The following is a 21,256-nucleotide window of genomic DNA, read 5'->3' on the forward strand; positions in this document are numbered from 1 at the left end:
AGGTGTAAAGTGCTTTGGGCGGCACAGTGGCGCAGTGGTTAGCACCGCAGCCTCACAGCTCCAGCGACCCGGGTTCAATTCTGGGTACTGCCTGTGTGGAGTTTGCAAGTTCTCCCTGTGTCTGCGTGGGTTTCCTCCGGGTGCTCCGGTTTCCTCCCACATGCCAAAGACTTGCAGGTTGGGAGGTAAATTGGCCATTATAAATTGCCCCTAGTATAGGTAGGTGGTAGGGAAATATAGGGACAGGTGGGGATGTGGTAGGAATATGGAATTAGTGTAGGATTAGTATAAATGGGTGGTTGATGGTCAGCACAGACTCGGTGGGCCGAACGGCCTGTTTCAGTGCTGTATCTCTAAATAAAATTGTGAAAGCCACTATATAAATGCAAGTTCTTACTTTCCACTTTCACCAGTTCAAAGAAAGAAAACAAAAGATGAGATGTCTTGCTGGCTGCCCAGGTGTGCCTTGGAAAACTGAATGTGACAAGGCCACATCTCCTCTGTGGGTTGTACAATTGAATGACATCTTAAGCACCCTAAAGTTTGACTGTGGGCCTCAGACCATCACCTCTTTTTTGTCTGTTTGCAGTTAATAAGGGGATAATATTTGGCGAGTTGTCCATTTTCACTTTCTCCTGCCTGCTCAAATAAAGACTAAGTGACAAACAATTTGTCATCCAAACACTGTCTTACTTAACTTCAGTAATGCCTTTTTTGTGAATTTATCACTGGCATGAAGCGTTAGTTGTCATCTTGACAATTCCAGTCTCCGTTTTGCAGGTGCAAGCTGTAAAAATAAGTCTTCAATGTGCATCACAAGGAGCCAACCTTCTCAAAGCTCAGACTAGAAAATTGGCTAATTGTTAATCTTGGGCTACACTGTCCAAAGCTAATCTCCAAAGGCACAGCTCACTCACAATGGATCTGGTGGAATCTTTGAAATGAGAAGATTACTTTGAAAAGCCCTCAACACTGTTATTCACTCGGTCAACACATCCCTTCATAAATCAATGAGAAATGGTGTTTAAGCTTCAAGTTTGAACAGTCACTTCCACTGTTGGCCCATCCCCAAGAGGTGTAATTCATGTATGAACCACCTCAATTCCCCACATTTCCTATTCACCTGTGAAATCAGTGATAAGTTTTCAGCGTTACTTTCGGTCCGTCCTGACATTGGCCCAAATGCCTCAGAGCAAATTTCAGCCTCAGTGGCTTGGAATAACTGGAACATTTTTAAAATATTTGTTCATGGGACGTGGGGATCGCTGGTTAGGCCAGCATTTATTGCCTTTGAGAAGATGGTGGTGAGCTGCTTTCTTGAACCGCTGCAGTCCTTGGGGTGTAGGTGCTGTTAGGGAGTTCCAGGATTGTAACCCAGCAAAAGTAAAGGAAAAATGATATAATTCCAAGTCAGGATGGTATGTGGCTTGGAGGGGAACTTGCAGCTGGTGGGGTTTGCATGCATCTGCTGCCCTTGTCCTTCTAGGTGGTAGAGGTCACAGGTTTAGCAGGTGCTGTCGAAGGAGCCTTGGTGAGTTGCTGCAGTGCATTGTGTATATAGTACACAATACTGCCACTGTGCATCGGTGGTGAAGGGAATGAATGTTGAAGGTGGTGGATGGGATGCCAATCAAGTAGGTTGCTTTGTCCTAGATGGTGTCAAGCTTTTTGAGTGTTGTTGGAGCTGCACTCATCCAGGCATGTAGAGAGTATTCCATCACACTCTTGACTTGTGCCTTGTAGATGGTGGAAGGGTTTTGGGGAGTCAGGAGGTGAGTTACTCACTGCTGAATTCCAAGCTTCTGACCTGCTCTTGTAGCCACAGTATTTACGTGGCTGGTCCAGTTCAGTTTCTGGTCAATGGTAACACCCAGGATGTTTGGCTTCAGGAACTGGAGGTATGCCTGATTTTCCCCAAGGAAATTTGAGCGTAACCAACTTACATCTAAACATTGCTACACCCGAATTTTTTCAATCATTTGTGGTGCTTTGGAGATAAGTCTGTCAAAACGTTCTGTCTCATGCAAAACACCAGCTCGCATGGGTTTCCTGCATTTATGCTAGTAATTCTCTGGCATAGATTGATGCCCCAAAATTTAGGTACAGGACGACCCAAACACATCTGACATCGAAGTAACTGAGATGTTTGGCATTTGACAGCACTGTCCATCTCGGTGCACCTGGGATTATTCAGCCCCCCAGCACACTCACGTCCCCACTCGTTCAGAAGGACAAATAAGTTGGAATGTCCTTTTCAATGTGCATACCTGTGTTCTGTGTAATGATGGAAAAGAAAGAGGAACAGCAGAGGGGAAGAGCCTCTGAAAGTGAGGCACCATGGCAGAAGATAGCAGTCTGATATATTACATAGGAACAGGAGTAGCCATGCAACCCCTTGAGCTTGTTCTGCAATTCAATGAGATCATGGTTGATCTGTATCGTTTTTCTATTTATCGACTTTGGCTTCATATCTCTCAATTCCTTTGTCTGACAGAAATCTATCAGTCTCAGATTTAGAATTATTAATTGAGGTAGAAATTATTGCAGTTGTGGGAGAGAGCTCCACGCTTCTACCATCCTTTGCATGAAGAATTGTTTTCTAACTTCTCTCCCAAATGGCCTGGCTCTGATTTTAGGATTATGTCCCCTTTTCCTAAACACTCCCACTAGTGTAGATGTTTCTTTCTATTTATCCTATCAAATCCTTTTAAAATACTAAAAACCTCAATCAAATCACCGCTTAATCTTCTATATTCCAGGGAATACAACGCTCGTTGATGTAACCTCTCCTCCTAATGTAACTCTTGGAGCCCTGGTTTCATTTTGTGAATCTGGACTGCATTTCTTCCAAGGCCAATATATTCTTTCTAATGAGGAGAGCTGCACACAGTACTCCAAATTTGGTCTAACCAGGGTTTTGTATAACTGCAGTAAATCTTCCACTCTTTATATTCTAGCCCTCTAGTTATAATGGCTAACATTCCATTAGCATTTTTTGATTTTTTTTTTGTACCTGACTACTACAATTTAGCCATCTATGTACATGCACCCACATATCTCTTTGGACCTCCACTGTTTAGAGCTTTTCACCATTTAAATAATACACAAATCTATCCTTTTTGGTCTAAAATGGATAACCTCACACATACTGATGTTGAAATCTAACTGTTGTCGTTTTTTCCACTAATTTGCTGGGATTTTACTGAACTCCCGACATTGGGCTCCATGGTGCGGAATGGGGGCAGGGGGTGGGGCCAGAACATAGTGCTGGCAGAGGCCCGTCACGGAGTCCGGGGCTGGGAATGCCGGGCCCGATCTTCCCGACGGCGGCACAGCTCCATGGTGGCCCCCACACTCCCCCGCCGCTGGGCAATGGGACTCTGTTTTCCATATTTAAATTAATTAAATGAATAAATTTGCACCCAATACACACCAATCTTACCCTTGGGCCCTCATCACCCGAGCTTCGCCCGGCACTCACACTCCTTCACTTTCCTGTCCAGAGAAAACAAGTACACTGTGGCGGGGAAGGGGGAAACTTATGATTTTTAGTACAGTGTGGGGTTGTGGGGGGGGGCAGAAAATGGGGAGAAATGTCAATGATTAGTGTAGGGTGGGAAGGGGTGACCTCTGCACTTTGATCAGTTTGTTGGGGGGAAAAGCACAAGTGTTGAAGGTAAGTGTTTTGAGGGTGGGGGTGGAGAGGGCAAATATTGACCTTAATTGTTATTGGGAGAGAAGGGGCGATAGATTTTTCAACCATACATTGTGGGGGCAGATGGTTAAAAATTTAAATGACCCGGCAGAGCTGGCTGCCCTTTAAAAATAGCGCCAGCGCCTGTACACAGGCAGAGAAAGCCTGCCCCCTCCACCTGATTGGGGGGAGGGTGGGATGGGGCAGCCTGATCGGCTCATTATCCTGGGCTGCCGCGAGGAAGATCGCAGCAGCATGGCGGTGCACGGCCCGCATTTTTTTTAGGCTCATTTAATCTATCAATGTTCTTTGTAATTCTGTGCTTCCGCCTACACTGCTTCCTATGCCACCAACCTTTATGTCATCAGGAAACTTGGATATATGGCTCCCTATTGTGCTATTTAAGTCATTAATAAATAGAGTGAATAGTTGAGGCTCCAGCACAGGTCCTCGAGGGACACTACTAGTCACTTGCTTCCAATTCGAGATCAAACTCATTATCCCTATTCCCTGACTTTGACCACTTAACCAATCATCTGGCAGGTCAATAATTTGCCTTCAATTGCATGGGCTTTAATTTTAGTTCACAGCCTGTTGTGTGGAACCTTATTGAATGCCTTCTGGAGGTTCATATAAACTACATGAATTGACATTGCCCAGTTTACTACACCAGTTACTTCCTTAAAAAGTGCAATTATTTGTGGTTTTGCTTTTACACTTGTTTACTTGTTTTATGTTCTGGCATGAGCCAGAAATTTGAATGTAAGTTCCTGTGGGCAAGTTTGGTGCAGTAACCAGCGTAAATTTTGGCTTTATATGTGTGCATTTGCCACCTAGGAAATTGTAAGTGCACTAGAATTATTAAACCTGAAAGATTGTTCAAAATTTGTTCTATAAGCTATGTAAGAGTTACAGAGTTAGAGTGATGCTTTAAATTGGAAAGATTAATGCCAGATATCAAAACATTGTTCCTAGATTATTCCATTAGGCAATATTTGCATCGGGCTGGATTTTACCAGCCCATCGGAGACAGGTTGGGAGGTGAGAGGGCTGGCAAAATAGAGGTATAACTCATCAGGAGGGATGCCTGGCATCTTCATGTCACTTGCACATTTTACGAGAGGAGGCCAGGCTGGCGGGAGATGTTTGCGCTTCAACACGGCAGGAAGGCAATTAAGCCCACATAACAGGCAATTAAGCCAGATTTTATGAGCTGTTTCACATTTTATGAGGGACGTACAGGAACAACAGAGCTTCAGAGCCTTGGCAGCTTGCAGAACAGGCTCGAGGGCCGAATGGTCTACTCCTGCTCCTATTTGCTATGTTCCTATAATGAGGCAGAAGCTCAGCAGCAGGTCAGTTGCCATTGTGAGTGGTTGAGTGATTTGGTAGGGTGGGTTATACTGGGTGCACAGTGGCAGCAGCAGTTTGGTGACCAAGACACACGTGGCTGGCACAGCAGAAGCACTCTGCTCCTCTCTGACTTGGCACATGTACATACAGAGTAAGGAGGCAGGATGCTATAGCCCTGCAAGGTGAGTTCAGCTACTTGCTGTGGGCCTCATTCAATCAGACTTCAAGGGCCTCCAGTGAGGAGCAGCATCAGAGAGGCAGGGACCTGCAGCCACCGAGAGTGGGCCTTTAACACCCAGCGGGGCACCAGGAGCATCAGCCTGGACGGGGGCACAGATGAGGGTGCAGAGGGGCATGCAAGCAGCCTCTTGTCTCAAGAAGAGCCTACCCACCAGAGAGGGTCAACCCTCAGAGGCTCTGCTTCCTGTAAATGTTGGAGCAGCAGTGTCGCGGAAGACTGCGCCTCTCCAGGGAGCTGTGCACCAAGATGGAAGATGAGCTGAGCTCCATGGGAAGTGGTTGGCACCCAATGACTGTGGACCTGAAGGTCACTGTGCCGCTGAATTTCCATGCCTCAGAATCCGTCCATGGATCTTCAAAAGGGAGGTGGTGGCATAGTGTTAATGTCACTGGACTAGTAACCCAGAGACCCAGGCTACAGCTCTCGGGACATGGGTTTGAATCCCACCAAGGCAGATGGTGAAATTTGAATTTAATTAATCTGGAAATTTAAAAAAAAAGCCAGTCTAATGGTGACTATGAAACCATTGTCAATTGTTGTTAAAACCCATCTGGTTCACTAATATCCTTTAGGGAAGGAAATCTGCTGTTCTTACCTGGTCTGGTCTACATGTGACTCCAGACCCACAGCGATGTGGTTGACTCTTAAAATGCCCTTTGAAATGGCCCAGCAAGCCACTCAGTTCAAGGGCAATTAGGGATGGGCAATAAATGCTGGCCGAGCCAGCGACGCCCACATCCCACAAAAACAAATAAAAAAAATATCTGTGGGATCTTCCGGTCTGCGGCATATTGCTGCATCGAGATGATCACCAATGACATCTTTAAGGGGGCCAGACAATGCCTGCGCTTTCACACGGACTGTCAGGCTGAAAGGGCTTTAGGGTTTAGGGCTATTGCTGGATTCCCCAGGTGCAGGATGTCATTGACTGCATGCAATCAAGGCTCCCACAGAACAGGTAGGAGCCCTCATCAATAGGAAGGGCTTCCACCCGCTCAATGTGCAACTAGTCTACAATGACTGAAAATGGATCCTTCAGGTCTGTGTAAGGTTCCCGGGAAGCTGTCACGATGCCTACATGCGAAGCAATCCCAGGTGCCCAACCTTTTAGTCTCCCAGTGCAAGAGTTAACTCTGACTGACTGGGGCCCTCCACAGAGAGGCTGGCATGCCTCTGACAGCCAATGCTGCTGCCTGGGCATTACTAGTGTCACACTCATGGGAAATGCAGTGAAGAAAATGCAGAACCAAACTGAAGAGTTATAAAAAATTAACTTTTCCCTTAAAAAGTGGACAATGTGCTGCAAAATCACCGCCAGAGGTCGGCTGACTTGGCCTGTATATTCAAACTGTCTCACTACCTGTTAAGGACATAAGGATACATTCCAGGTTAGGAGGTGTCAATTACATCCATACTGAAACCATCAAGAGACATTCCTGAATTCAATGGGTTCTTCTGAAACAAAGAAGTTATGAAGTAGCCATATCCTGGGCCATTGTTTGGTTTTAACCACCAGAAAACTACAAACACACAGGCCTACAACTTTAAAACAGAAACTGTCCTCCGAGAAGATTCAACAGGTTTACCGTGAACCCCAAACACCTACCTCACTTCAAACCACTTAACTTTTTCCTCTCTATCTATTCTTGTGTGTATGTGTGTATGTGTATGTGGTTGTGACATTTCGGGAATGAATATTTTTCAATAAATAATCTTCTGTTTTAAACCTACAAGAAAACCTGTCACTGTTTGTTTGTTTGATAAACAAAACACAAGGGATTAAAACCTGAATAACAAAAACACTTGCTGTGGTCAGTTGGGAGGTGAACAATGAGAACAAGCCATGCCATCACCCACCTGGCCGAAATCCCAGTGACTGGGTGGACATGCCCTTTCTACCAATTTCACATTTGTCTTTAGTCACATATGAGGCTGTTGACATTATGTGCTGCACTCACCTTGCTGGAATGCATCAGGTTATTGATCCATTTATGGCACTGCATCCAGGTACAGTGCCACAGCTGCTCACCTCCTTTGCGATCTCCATTCAGGCTTGCTTCATTTGCAGGGCTGGTCTCCTCCTTCCATCCTGGGGAGCAGGATCTCCCTTTTGGCCCGAACAGCCTGGGGGATGATCTGCAGGGAGGCATCCATCAACGTCTGGCCACATTTGATCTCCCTTCTGCCATCTATGGATGTGTTTCAGTTACCAGGACTCCCTCTCTGGTCTCTCTGGGCTACTGCCTTTGCAACTACTGCTGCCTGCCATTTAAATATGGCACTTGTGCTGACTAAGCTGCGACTTCCACCCACCCCACCACCCCCCCACCCCCACTGCTTCAGTGGACAGCTTCCCCACCTGTTGGTAATTAATTGGCCAGCTCTCATAAAATTCAGAGTTCAACTTTGCCCCCTGTCCATGTGGAAACGGCACCTGTTTCTGGTCCCAACAGTTGGACTTCGGAGCTTTTGAGAGAATCCTGGCCTATGATATGACGCTGAAAGCCATCAAGAGCTAAATATACTCAGAGATCGATCAAGCAGTTGAAATAAATGTGAGACCTTTTATAAGCACTGATCGGCTCCCTGCACAGCACAATATCTTACTAAACGTTTTGACTGGGTGATAATCAGGGAACTATTGAAGGTCCCCAGGGTCTGATGTACTCTCAACATTGCTTCTTGCTGCTGTTGTAGAGACAGCTTGATCTGAGGCTGATGATAGCTGTAGAGTCCAGCGCGCAATAAGAAGGCATCATTTCTGTCCAACCAAGAGTTGGAGGCAATGGGAATCGTTATCTACCTGTGTGTGACTTTGACACACTCAGTGCTAAGCAGAATGCGCAATGTGAGGCAACTTGTTATGATGTTGTTCCTGTTTTCCAACATGAAATTGAAATATTGTTACAGAAAGAACTGGCATTTATATAGCAACTTATTATCTTCTTGGGATGTTTCAAAGCATTTTACAATCGATGAGTTACTACTTGTTGAAGTGCTGCCACTGTTATATGAGTAAATAGCAACAGATAGCTTGTGTTGTGAATGGAGGCAACAGGTTGTCAGTGAGGGAAACAGGAGCGAGTGAGGGTAACAGGTTGGAAGTGTGGAACAGGTTGTGACTGTGGGTAACAGGTTGTGAATGAGGAACGGATTATCAGTGAGGGTAGCAGGTTGTCTGTGAGGGTAATAGCAGTGATTGAGGGTAACAAGTGGAAAATGAGGGTAACAGGTGAAATGTGAGGGTAACAGGTTGTCTTTGAGGGTAGCAGGTTGTTGTAGTATTTTGTATGGTATCACAGGAAAAATAGTTTAAGAAGTGGCAGTTTTAATAAAAGAGAAGTCAGCTTGAATAAAAACAGAAAATGCTGGAAATACACAGCTGATCTTGTCTCCAAGTTCATATTTTTTAAACACAAGTCAAGTTATGCTTTGTCGACTTGGCAGTATCTGAGACAGACATACAATCTGTGAAGATTCGCATTGCTATAGGCAACAAAGGTTTGCACCATCTGAATACATCTGGGCTCACAGAGGAGGAACTAAAAGATCCTGACAAAATTTGGTCGATGCTATAATATCTATTGATCATTTTGTGAGCAGGTTTCAAGACAAGGGACGTGACTGCGACTTCTCATAAGCAGAAGTTGCAGAGAGAATCACTGAATTAGTCATTGCATCAACGCCGATCAAGGCATGACAGAAGGAGCTCTTGGAGAAACCGAAAGGCTAGACCATTTTTCCACTAGTCAGGCACGGACGCAAGTACAAAGTGATTGTTGTGGGACAACAAAGTTGCAATCTTTATGTTCTACCCCAATGATTGGTACATTGGCTAAAAGATCTATGCCTGGAAAAAATGTAAGAGATGCAGGTTACTGTATGTGCCAAAGAGCTGTCCAGCATTTTATGATGTGTGCAAAGCATGTGGCACAAAGGGGCACTGGAAACAACAGTGCAGGAGAGCTGAAGCTGATGGGGCAAACAAGAATTGTGACAAGAGTCAAGCGGACAACCAGAAGGTATCACATCCTAATAAGCAGGGGGGACTGTCCTGGATACAACAAAAGACAATTCCATGGGGTAGCAAATCGAAATGACCATTTTAAAATGAAATGAATGATGACATCAAATGTGTTGTTAAGGAAGGTCAGCCATGCCAATCCAACATGCCTAGCCAGCGTAGGGAACCACCTCTACCGCACAAAGTGCCAACATATCCATGGACCAAAATAGCCTCTTCCCCATTCAGGAGGTGATTTTCTGGTTGTGATTGATTATTTTTCCAAATTTCTCATTATTTGTCAATTGCATGACACGTCTAGTTCTACTGTGGCACAAACATTGGGTTGGATTTTGTGGCGCCGGTGGGGCTCCCAGTGCCGGGCCGAGAAGATGGGGGAGCCCTGACTCGGCCTTTCCAAGTCCCCCTGGCACAATCTAATGTTGTTCTGGCACTTAAATAGCCGGCGCTGGGTTCTCTGTCCCTTTAGAGACAGAATGCAGCCTCGAAGAGCTGCCGACCAATCACAGGGCCGGTAGCTCAGCAGTATTGGCAGCGCCGTAGGGAGTGGTGGCCATTGCTGGTGCTGTAGAGGCCTTGGACCCAGGCCTAGCGCTGCAGACCCAAATGTCAGGTAAATGAAGCAACGCTAGTCCGGAAGGCCCTGGCAAGGCGGGGTAGGAGGGTGAGATTTAAGTGCAGGGAAGGGTGGGTCCAGGGAGTTGGAATTTTCCCAACGGGGGCCCTCTGTGGGCCGCAGATTGCCCATGGAGGAGGGACTTCCACCCAAGCCCACAGGGAGGGTGCCTCGTATTATTGGGCGACCTCCCTGCGAGGTGGAAGCACCCCTGTCGTTGGTTAAATCCCAGCAGTGGGGGGAGAAGAGGCCCTTAAGTGGCTGTAATAGGCCACTTAAAGGCCTCAATTGGCCTCTGAGTGGAAAGGCTGTTGTCAGCCAATCTGCCCTGATGACATTGTTGGCAATGGGCCTTCCGCCTCCCATCGCATTTCTATAGGCCTCCCTGCCTCCAATGCCATTTTAGGGGCCCCATAAAATCCAGCCTATTAATTGCAATCTTCATTCTGTTTGGAGCACCCATAGAGGTAATCTCCAGCAATAGGCCTTGATATATCAGAAAGCCATTCCGTGCTATGTGTCAGAAATAGGTCATAGACTACACTACGTCTTCACCTCATTACCCAAGATCTAATGTTTAACTGAACGTATGATCTGCATAGTAGAGTCTCCCATTCTAAAGTGTGGGCAGACTAAACAAGACGTATATATAGCTATGCTGCATCTAAGTTCTACCATTCCATCTCCGGCAGAATTGATGTTCAGAAGACAGGTATGCACAGATCTACCTAGCTACTATCATTCTACCAATCCAAAAGTCAGAGAAGTACTTTTGGACAAACAGAGGCATATGAAGGATATTCATGACAGCGAGGCAGGTGGAGAGTTACCCAGACTGTCCAATTCTAAAAATTCTACAACTTCTATGTGGAGTCCAGGAGAAGTTTCCAAGATATATCAAGAACCTTGTTCATACAAAGTTATTACACCCAATGGTAAGACAGTGAGATGAAAAAGAGGTCAGATCACAGAAGTTCATGATCATATATGATTCCATTGCAAACAGGACGAGATCCAAAACAAGTCTCAAGCAATGTCCACGCATGCTAATTCCAAAAAGAGTCCGTGTGAAACTGTTCAGCTATCTGAGAACAGATATATAGTTACCAAGTCAGTACGATTAAACCACCATTGCATTGTTGAGACTTCTGAATCTATGAGTTTTGTGTTTACAGCCTTGTATGATGTATATTTGTAATTTGTCACTGTTTGCTGAATTGTATATAGTTATGGTTTAACTATTTCAGGGGATTTTTTTTAGATAAAAGTGGGATGTTGTGGTACACCTTTAAGAAAGTGTGGTTATGTTTTTTATTATACAACAAGAACATAAGAACGTAAGAAATAGGAGCAGGAGTAGGCCATTCAGCCCCTCAAGCTTGCCCCGCCATTCAATAAGATCATGGCTGATCTATCCCAGGCCTCAACTCCTCTTTTGGGCCTGCTCCGCATAACCCTTGACTCCCCGATATTTCAAAAATCTATCTACCTCCTCCTTAAATACATTTAGTGACCTAGTCTCCACAACTCTCTGGGGTAGAGAATTCCAAAGATTCACCACCCTCTGACAGAAGAAATTCCTTTGCATCTCAGTTTTAAATGTGTGCCCCCTTATTCTGTAAATATGTCCCCTAGATGCCCCCACTAGTGGAAACATCTTCTCAACATCTAACCTGTCAAGCCCCCTTAAAATCTTATATGTTTCTATAAGATCACCTCTCATTCTTCTAAACTCCAATGAATAAAGGCCTAACCTGTTTAGCCGTTCTTGATAAGACAACCCTTTCATTCCAGGAATCAGCCTAGTGAACCTTTTCTGAACTGCCTCCAATGCTAGCATATCCTTCCTTAAATACGGAGACCAAAACTGTACGCAGTACTCCAGGTGTGGCCTCACCAGACCCTGTACGGTTGTAACAAGACTTCCCTATTTCTGAACGCTAAACCCCTAGCAATAAAGGCCAAAATTCCATTTGCCTTCCTAATTATTTGCAGCACCTGCATGCTAACCTTTTGTGTTTCATGCACAAAAACACCCAGATCCATCTGTACTGCAGTATTTTGTAGTCTTTCTCCATCTAAATGATAATCTGACTTTTTATGCTTTCTACCAAAGTGGATTACCTCACACTTGCCCACATTGAACACCATCTGTCAAGTTTTTGCCCACTCACTTCCCGCCTATTTTTGTATCGTCAGAAAATGTGGATATAATACACTCTGTCCCTTCCTCTAAGTCATTAATGTAGATAATAAATAGTTGAGGCCCTAGGACCGATCTTTGTGGCACCACACTAGTTATGGCTTTCCAACCTGAAAAAGACCCGTTGATCCCGACTCTCTGCCTTCTGTCTGTTAGCCAATCCTCAATCCATGCCAACACATTACCCCCAATACCCTGAGCTCTTATTTTGTGCAATAACCTTTTATATGGCACCTTATCAAATGCCTTCTGAAAATCCAAATACACTACATCTACCGGTTCCCCTTTATCTTCTCTGCTTGTTATATCCTCAAAGAACTCTAACAAATTTGTCTAACATGATTTCCCTTTCATAAAACCATGTTGACTCTGTTTGATTGCATTATGTTTTTCTAAATGTCCTGCTATTTCTTCCTTCATAATGGACTCTAGCATTTTCCCAATGACTGATGTTAAGCTAACTGATCTATAGTTTCCTGCTTTCTGTCTCCCTCCTTTCTTGAATAGGGGTGTCACATTAGCGATTTTCCAATCCACTGGTACCCTACCAGAATCCAGTGAGTTTTAGTATATTATGACCAATGCACCACTATCTCTGCAGCCACTTCCTTTAAAACCCTTGTATGCAGGCCATCAGGTCCTGTCAACTTGTCTGTCTTTAGTCCCATCAGTTTGTCCAGCACCTTTTCCCTCGTGATAGAGATTGTTACAAGTCCCTCCCTCCCATTTACACCTTGCTCATCTATTATTGTTGGGATGTTTATAGTGTCCTCCACCATGAAGACCAATACAAAATATTGGATTAAATTATCTGCCGTTTCCCTGTTCCCTGTTATTAATTCCCCAGTCTCATTCTCTAAGGGTCCCACACTTACTTTAGCTACTCTTTTCCTTTTAATATACCGGTAGAAGCTCTTACTGTTTGTTTTTATATTTCTTGCCAAATTACTCTTATAATCCGTTTTCTCCCTCTTTATTAGTTTTTTTAGTCATCCGCTGCTGGTTTCTAATAAATTCCCAATCCTCTGGCCTACCACTCGTTTTCGCTGCATTGTACGCCTTTGCTTTTGATTTGATACTCTCTTTAACTTCCTTTGTTATCCACGGTGGTTCATCGTTCTCTTCGAGTCCTTCCTTCTGACTGGAATAAATGTTTGCTGAGTGTTATGAAATATCTACTTAAAAATCTGCCACTGCTAATCTACTGACTTTTCCTGTTGTCTATTTTCCCAGCCTGCTTTAGACAACCTTTTCTTCATACCTCTGAATTTGCCCTTGTTTCAGTTGAAGACACTGGTTTGAGACCCGAGTTGCTCACGCTCAATCTGAATTTGAAATTCCACCATGTTATGATTGCTTCCCCCTAAAGGATCCTTAACTACGAGATCTCTTATTAATCCTACCTCATTACACAATACCCAATCTAAAATAGCCTGTTCCCTGGTAGGTTCTGCAACATATTGCTCGACGTAACAACCCTGATGCACTCTACAAATTCGACTTCCATGCTACCCTTGCCAGTTTGATTTGTCCAGTCTATATGCAGATTACAATCACCCATGATAATTGCAGTGCCCTTCTTACACGCCTCCATTATTTCCTGTTTAATATCTTGTCCTACAGAGAGGCAACTCTTCAGGGGCCTATAGACCACTCCCACCCATGATTTCTTTCCCTTGCTATTCCTTATTTCCACCCAAACTGATTCTACATCACGATCTATTACACCTATATCATTACTCACAACTACACTGATTCTTTCCTTTAATAACAAAGCTACCCCACCTCCTTTTCCTTTCTGTCTATTCTTCCAGAACGTCGAATATCCTTGAACATTAAGATTCCAGTCCTGGTCCATGTCTCTGTGATAGCTATCAAATCATATTCATTTATTTCTATCTGTGCTGTGAGCTCATCTATCTTGTAACAATGTAAAGGAAATGATGCTTTATACCATATGACTTCTCTATGTGTGTGAGTCTGTAGAGAGTAGTTATCCAGACAGACCAATGTAAGAATACTCCTGGTTGTACACATGCAGAATAGTCATCAATACAGAACCTACATTATGTGTTAACTGATCCCTTATGCGTGGTTTATACTTGTGTATAGTCAACGCTCACACAAGAGGAAGAAAACACAACAGAAGCTATCTACTGGGTTTCCCTTATCCACTACCTTGGTGACTTCTTCAAAAAGTACAATTCACAATCTGAATCCATGTTGGGTTTTTCTGATATGTCCATTTCTGTCAAAGTAGTAAACTTGCATTAGTGATTCCCTCAAGCATCTACCCTATTACTGACATCAAACTAATAGATCTATGGTTACATGGATCTGTATTAATTGCTCTTTTAGTGATGGGGACTACATTAGCCTTCTTCCAGTCTAAGGGAAGAGTCCCAGCCTCCAGCGAGCTGTTAAAGATACAGGCAAGGGGCTCACAGATCTCCTTGAAAACTATTAAGTAGATGTCATCATTACTAAAAAAAAGCTTTTCTCGTTACCATCACAGTTATCTACTATCTTTTTGATTAAGTTTTAGCTGATGTAATGGTGCATTCATATTTTTTTTAGCTGTTCCCTGTATCTGCCTTCATTTGTTAAAAGACAAAAGGAAGTCTTACAGTTATACAACAATTTTCACAACCTTGGGATATCTAAAGTGCTTTACAGCCAATGAAATACTTTTGAAGTACCATTACTGTTGCAATGTAGGAAACACAGTAGCTAAATTGTGCACAGCAAGCTCCCACAGACAGCAATTTGATAATGACTAGATGATCTGTCTTATTTAGTCATAGAGTCATTTACGGTACAGAAGGCGGTCACTCAGCCATTTGAGTTCATGCCAGCTCCCCACAGAGCTAACCAGTTAGCACCACTCCCCAGCTCGATCCCGGTATCCCTATTTCTATTTCCCTCAAGTGGCCATCCAACCACCTCTTGAAGTCAGTGATTGTCTCTGCTTCCACCACCCTTGTGGGCAGCGAGTTCCAGGTCATTACAACCTGCTGCATGAAAAAGTTCTTCCTCACATTTCCCCTGCATCTCTTGCTCAAAACCTTCAATCTGTGACCTCTAGTCCTTGTACCATTAGTTAATGGGGATAGTGTTTCCGTGTCGAACTTATCGAAGCCTGTCATAATCTTGTACACTTCTATTAAATCTCCCCTCATTCTCCTTTGTTCCAGGGAGAACAAACACAGCTTTTCCAACCTAACCTTGTAACTAAAATCCTCCATCCCTGGAACCATTCTGGTAAATCTCCCCTGCACCCACTCAAGGACCCTCACATCCTTCCTAAGTGTGGTGACCAGAACTGGACACAACACTCCAGTTGGGGCCTAACCAGAGCTTTATAAAGATTCAGCATAACTTCCTTGCTTTTGTACTCAATGTCTTTATTTATGAAGCCCAAGATCCCATATGCTTTACTAACCACTCTCTCAATATGTCCTGCCACCTTCAAAGATTGATGCACATGCATCCCCAGGTCCCTCTGTTCCTGCACACTCTTTAGAATTGTGCCATTAAGTATATATTACGTCTCCCTATTCCTTCTGCCAAAATGCATCACCTCACACTTGTCAGTATTAAGTTCCATCTGCCACCTGTCTACACATTATGCCAGCCTATCTATTTCCTGTTGCAGGCGGTTCATATCATCCTGTTTGCCACACCTTCAAGTTTGGTGTCATCTGCAAATTTTGAAATTCTACTCTGTATTCCAACATCCAAGTCATTTATATATAGCAAAAAAAAGCAGTTGTCCTAGCACTGACCCTTGGGGAACACCACTGTCTACCATCCTTCCATCTGAAAAACAACCATTTACTAGTGATTTTAGTTGAGGGATAAATATTGGTCAGAACATCGGGAACAACTTCATTGCTCTGCTGTGTAATAGTGTCGTGATATCTTTGACATCCAACTGATATTCATGTGCCTTATGTGCCTTTAATTTACAAAAATATTTTTGTTTGTGTCTCATTAGTTTGTGACTCAGCAAGACAAGGAGGCCTTCATGGCACCAGGATCCCTGGTGACTGTAAAAGCCCACGGTTGTGTATGCAGCTCTCCATTCTATTCCTGACCTGAACACCAGAGCTCTCCTCCAATTCCTCTCTCTCCTGTAGGCGCCCCAGGAATTGTAGCGAGTTCTGTTCATGTCTACTTAGGAGAAGGTGGTGGGGGGGCATGGGGGGTGATGGTGGGGGTTGGGGGGGGGGGGGGGAGGTTGAAATTCCTCCAGCCATGGTAATCTTTTCACCTCTGGTTTCTGCATCTATTTCCCCTTTTGCAAAGAGCACAAAGATTTCTCTTACTCAGTAGGAATTGCACTGAAATGGCTAATTCATTCACTGTGGAACAGGGACCACATGCTGGCAGCTAAAGCATTAAGTGTATTTGCATCTGGAGGTACTTATTTAAAAGGTTACAGTCACACAGAGGCACTGTGCTGAAATGGCTTTGAATAATCCCTTGGAGGATGTAATTGTCGTCGTGATTTAGAAGCTGACATTTTCCTCTTCATGAGCCTGCTGTTCTTTACAATGCAGCATCCGACCCCTCCATCAAATAGACCATCTGCAGCCACTTTAAAGTGGGCAGGAGGGCCTTCTTTTAAAAAGTCAAGCTTTCTTTTTTAATATTTTAGCTAAATGTTGATTTCTAATTTCCTTCTCTCAACCTGCACCTGATCTATTCTTTTGCAAGTAAATCAGATACAGTGCATCACCTCATTCTCTCCATATTTACATCTATAATGAAAATCCTCAATTGATAATTCCCACAAATCTACAGTACTAGGGAATTCTGTTTTTCCATAATGGATTGAATTTGTGGGGAGTGTGTCTGCAATTTCTGGATCTGCACTCCCCCTCCAACCTACCCCGCCCAACCCCCCCCCACCCCCCCGTGAAGTTGAAGTTCCAAGCATTCCACATCGAGAAAGTGTTTAGATCAAGAACTGGAAATACTGGAAATGGGTTTCCTACATCAAAAGAGTACCACCTGGGACTTAACATCCAGGTATTCAAATACAGCGTTTACCAGCACAAAAAGTGAATGAGTGATTAATAATCTGGGTGCAAGTCTTCATCTAATGCTAAATGATAAGCTACCTTCCTCTTTCAGATACTGACAGACCTTTAGTTTACTTCAAGCACTTTCTGTCCTTATTTCAGATTCTCTGCATTTGCATTCTTTCCTTTTACTCCAGTATATTTGTCTTACCAAGTTACAATACTCTCCTCCCCTTTACAGAGGCCTGTATATTCTGGGAGCCTTGAACCTGCACTCACTGCTGGTTCAAGTCAACCTGTCCCATTGATAACTCTGGGGATGAATCACCCCATTAGAGGTGACCTTATTGAAACATATAAGATTGTGAAAGGGCTTGATAGGGTCCTTTCAGAGGCTGAGAGGCTGTTTACTCCTGACTGGAGATTCTAGAACTGACGAGCATAGTCTCAGGTTAATAGGATGGCCACTGAGATGAGGAAATATTTCTTCATTCAGAGGGTTATGAGTCTTTGAGCAATCACAACCCTCGGGGCTGGAGAATTCCAGCCGGCGAATATATTCAAGGCTGAGAACGCTAGATCTTGGAGTCTGAGGAAATCTAGGGATATGGGGATCAGGCAGGAAAGTGGAGATGAGGTCAAGGATCAGATATGATCTCACTTAATGGCGGAGCAGGCTTGAGGGCCCAATGGCCTAGTCCTGCTCCTATTTCTTATGAATCTGCACAGACCCATCCAGGATAAACTGTTCCCGGAACCTGCACTGATCAATCCCAGGTTAAACTGTCCTCTTGCTTCTCAGTGACTAGAGCTGGATCCAGTACTTAGGATCGCTGACCAGTGCATTGTATTGCTTCACCATGACACCCTCAGAGTTACAAGGACAGGTCATCTGAATCAATAATCACAGTGCCATGCTTGGCACAACAAGAGCACAGAGCTGGGATTGAGACTGTGAAGGTCGGTGACGCCACACCACTTTAACTAAAATGAATGGATAGGAAATTACATGGATCACAGTGACCCTACACCCTGCCCCTCTACAACGGGGTTGCTAATGCCAGCCTCTGCTTGTTTGGCAATATAGCTCAGAATCTGGTTTGCTTTGCTCCATGCTGTTCTGCCGTGAGCAGTCATATACTGAGTATCCGCCACTTACCATATTGATGCCATCTGCTATAATTCTACCACTTGCAAATTTTGCCAAAATCCTTATGTAACTCCTGGAGGCATCGTCAGACCTGACTTCCCTTGTTCAGTAACATCTGTGAATTTTACTGACTTGCATTGTGTTCCTGAATCCAGGTTTGCTTGTGCTGATTGGAAAGAGTTAGGCTCCAGTACTGATTCCTGGGTCTACTTGGCACATCTCCCCACCCCAACATGGCTCCCCTAACTAGTACCAGCTACGTCCTCTCTGCCATCCAATTCCTTATCCACTGCCACATTTAATCAAGGATGCCTGCTGCCTTAAGCTTGCGAAGCAACCTTTCAGGTGGAATTTAATCAAGGCCTACGATATCCTGGGGTTTGCAAGTTTCATTCGAGAAGTCACCTCTTTGAAAAATGCCAAGAAGGCGGCTCAGAGGAACTGTCCTTTCTGAAGTCACGTTGGTTGCTATTTATTCCGTCATTATCAAACAGGTAACCCTCAAGTTGACTCCTGATAATCAGTTCTATTTATTTTAATTATTACTACAAGACTGATGGGTTTTTAATAAACTGGATTTGATTCACTTCATTTTTATGAATTTAATGTAACTGATTATGGAGAAGGAAGATGTCCTATGAGGGGATGCGGAGCAGATATCTATTGAGCAGCTCTGTGAACAATATTGTCTGCCTCCCACATCATCATTTACCATCAGCTTACGGTTGCCAGCTCTGGTGGGACATATTCCTGATGCTTTCATCTCATGACCTCCTGCCTCCAACCATCCCACCTGGTCCAAAAACCTTTCTCCCCCTTTTCCAATATTTTTGTAATAAATGAACAGGAGTATTCAAAGTAATTGATAAAAGTATACATTTTTTCATGACCTCATGATTTTTCTTATGGGTTGTCTGCAGCATTATAGTATCATAAAATCATTGAATAATAAAGCACAGAAGGAGGCCATTCATCCCATTGGGTCCGTGCTGGCTCTTTCAAAGAGCAATCCAGTTAGTTCCACTCCTCCACTCTTTCTCCATGTCCCTGAAATTTTTTTTCTTTAAGTATTTATCTAATTCCCTTTTGAATGCTATTATTGAATCTCTATGCATCACCCTATCAGGCAGTACAGTCCAAATCCTAACCACTCGTTGAGTAAAAAACTTTTTCCTCATGTGACCTCTGGTTCTTTTAACAATCACCTTAATAACCTCTGGTTATCCACCCTTCAGCCATTTATTTATTTAGAGATACAGCACTGAAACAGGCCCTTCGGCCCACCAAGTCTGTGACGACCATCAACCACCCATTTAAAGTAATCCTACATTAATCCCATTACCCTCTCACGTCCCCACCTTTCCTCAATTCCCCTACCACCTACCTATGCTAGGGGCAATTTATAATGGCCAATTTACCTATCAACCTGCAACTCTGGCTGTGGGAGGAAACCGGAGCACCCAGCAAAAACCAACGCGGTCACAGGGAGAACTTGCAAACTCCACACAGGCAGTACCCAGAATCGAACCCAGGTCGCTGGAGCTGTGAGGCTGCGGTGCTAACCGCTGCGCCACTGTGCCGCCCATTGAAAACAGTTTCTCTTTATTTTTATATGTAAAACCCTTCATGATTTTGAACATCTCTTTCAAATCTCCTCTTAGCCTTCTTTGCTCTAAGGAGAACAACCCAGCTTCTTCAGTCTATCCACGTAACTCATCTCTGAACCCTGGAATCATTCTTCTGAAGCTCTGCTATACCCGCTCCAAAGCCTTCATGTCCTTCTTAAAGTATAGAGCCCAGGAATGGACAGAATACTCCACCTGGGGCCAAACTAATGTTTTATACAAATTTAGCATAACATCCTGGCTTTTGTACACTATGCCTCTGTTTATAATGTCCAAGATCCCAAATGCTTTATTTAAAGAACAAAAAAGAACAAAGATAATTACAGCACAGGAACAGGCCCTTCGGCCCTCCAAGCCTGCGCCGATCCAGATCCTCTCTCTAAACATGTCGCCTATTTTCTAAGGTTTTCTTCCTGCCCATTCATGTATCTGTCTAGATACATCTTAAAAGACTCCATCGTGCCCGCATCTACCACCTCCGCTGGCAATGCGTTCCAGGTGCCCACCACCCTCTGCGTAAAGAACTTTCCACGCATATCCCCCCTAAACTTTTCCCCTTTCACTTTGAACTCGTGTCCTCTAGTAATTGAAACCCCCACTCTGGGAAAAAGCCTCTTGCTATCCACCCTGTCTATACCTCTCATGATTTTGTACACCTCAATCAGGTCCCCCCTCAACCTCCGTCTTTCTAATGAAAATAATCCTAATCTACTCAACCTCTCTTCATAGCTAGCGCCCTCCATATCAGGCAACATCCTGGTGAACCTCCTCTGCACCCTCTCCAAAGCATCCACATCCTTTTGATAATGTGGCGACCAGAACTGTACGCAGTATTCCAAATGTGGCCGAACCAAAGTCCTATACAACTGTAACATGACCTGCCAACTCTTGTACTCAATGCCCCGTCCGATGAAGGAAAGCATGCCGTATGCCTTCTTGACCACTCTATTTACCTGCATTGCCACCTTCAGGGAACAGTGGACCTGAACACCCAAATCTCTCTGGACATCAATTTTCCCCAGGACTTTTCCATTTACTGTATAGTTCACTCTTGAATTGGATCTTCCAAAATGCATCACCTCGCATTTGCCCTGATTGAACTCCATCTGCCATTTCTCTGCCCAACTCTCCAATCTATCTATATTCTGCTGTATTCTCTGACAGTCCCCTTCACTATCTGCTACTCCACCAATCTTAGTGTCGTCTGCAAACTTGCTAATCAGTCCACCTATACTTTCCTCCAAATCATTAATGTATATCACAAACAACAGTGGTCCCAGCACGGATCCCTGTCCTGGCTTTTTCAAAAATATGTGCACAACC

This window comes from Heterodontus francisci, chromosome 8 (genome assembly GCF_036365525.1).
Source record: "Heterodontus francisci isolate sHetFra1 chromosome 8, sHetFra1.hap1, whole genome shotgun sequence".
Classification (NCBI taxonomy): domain Eukaryota; kingdom Metazoa; phylum Chordata; class Chondrichthyes; order Heterodontiformes; family Heterodontidae; genus Heterodontus; species Heterodontus francisci.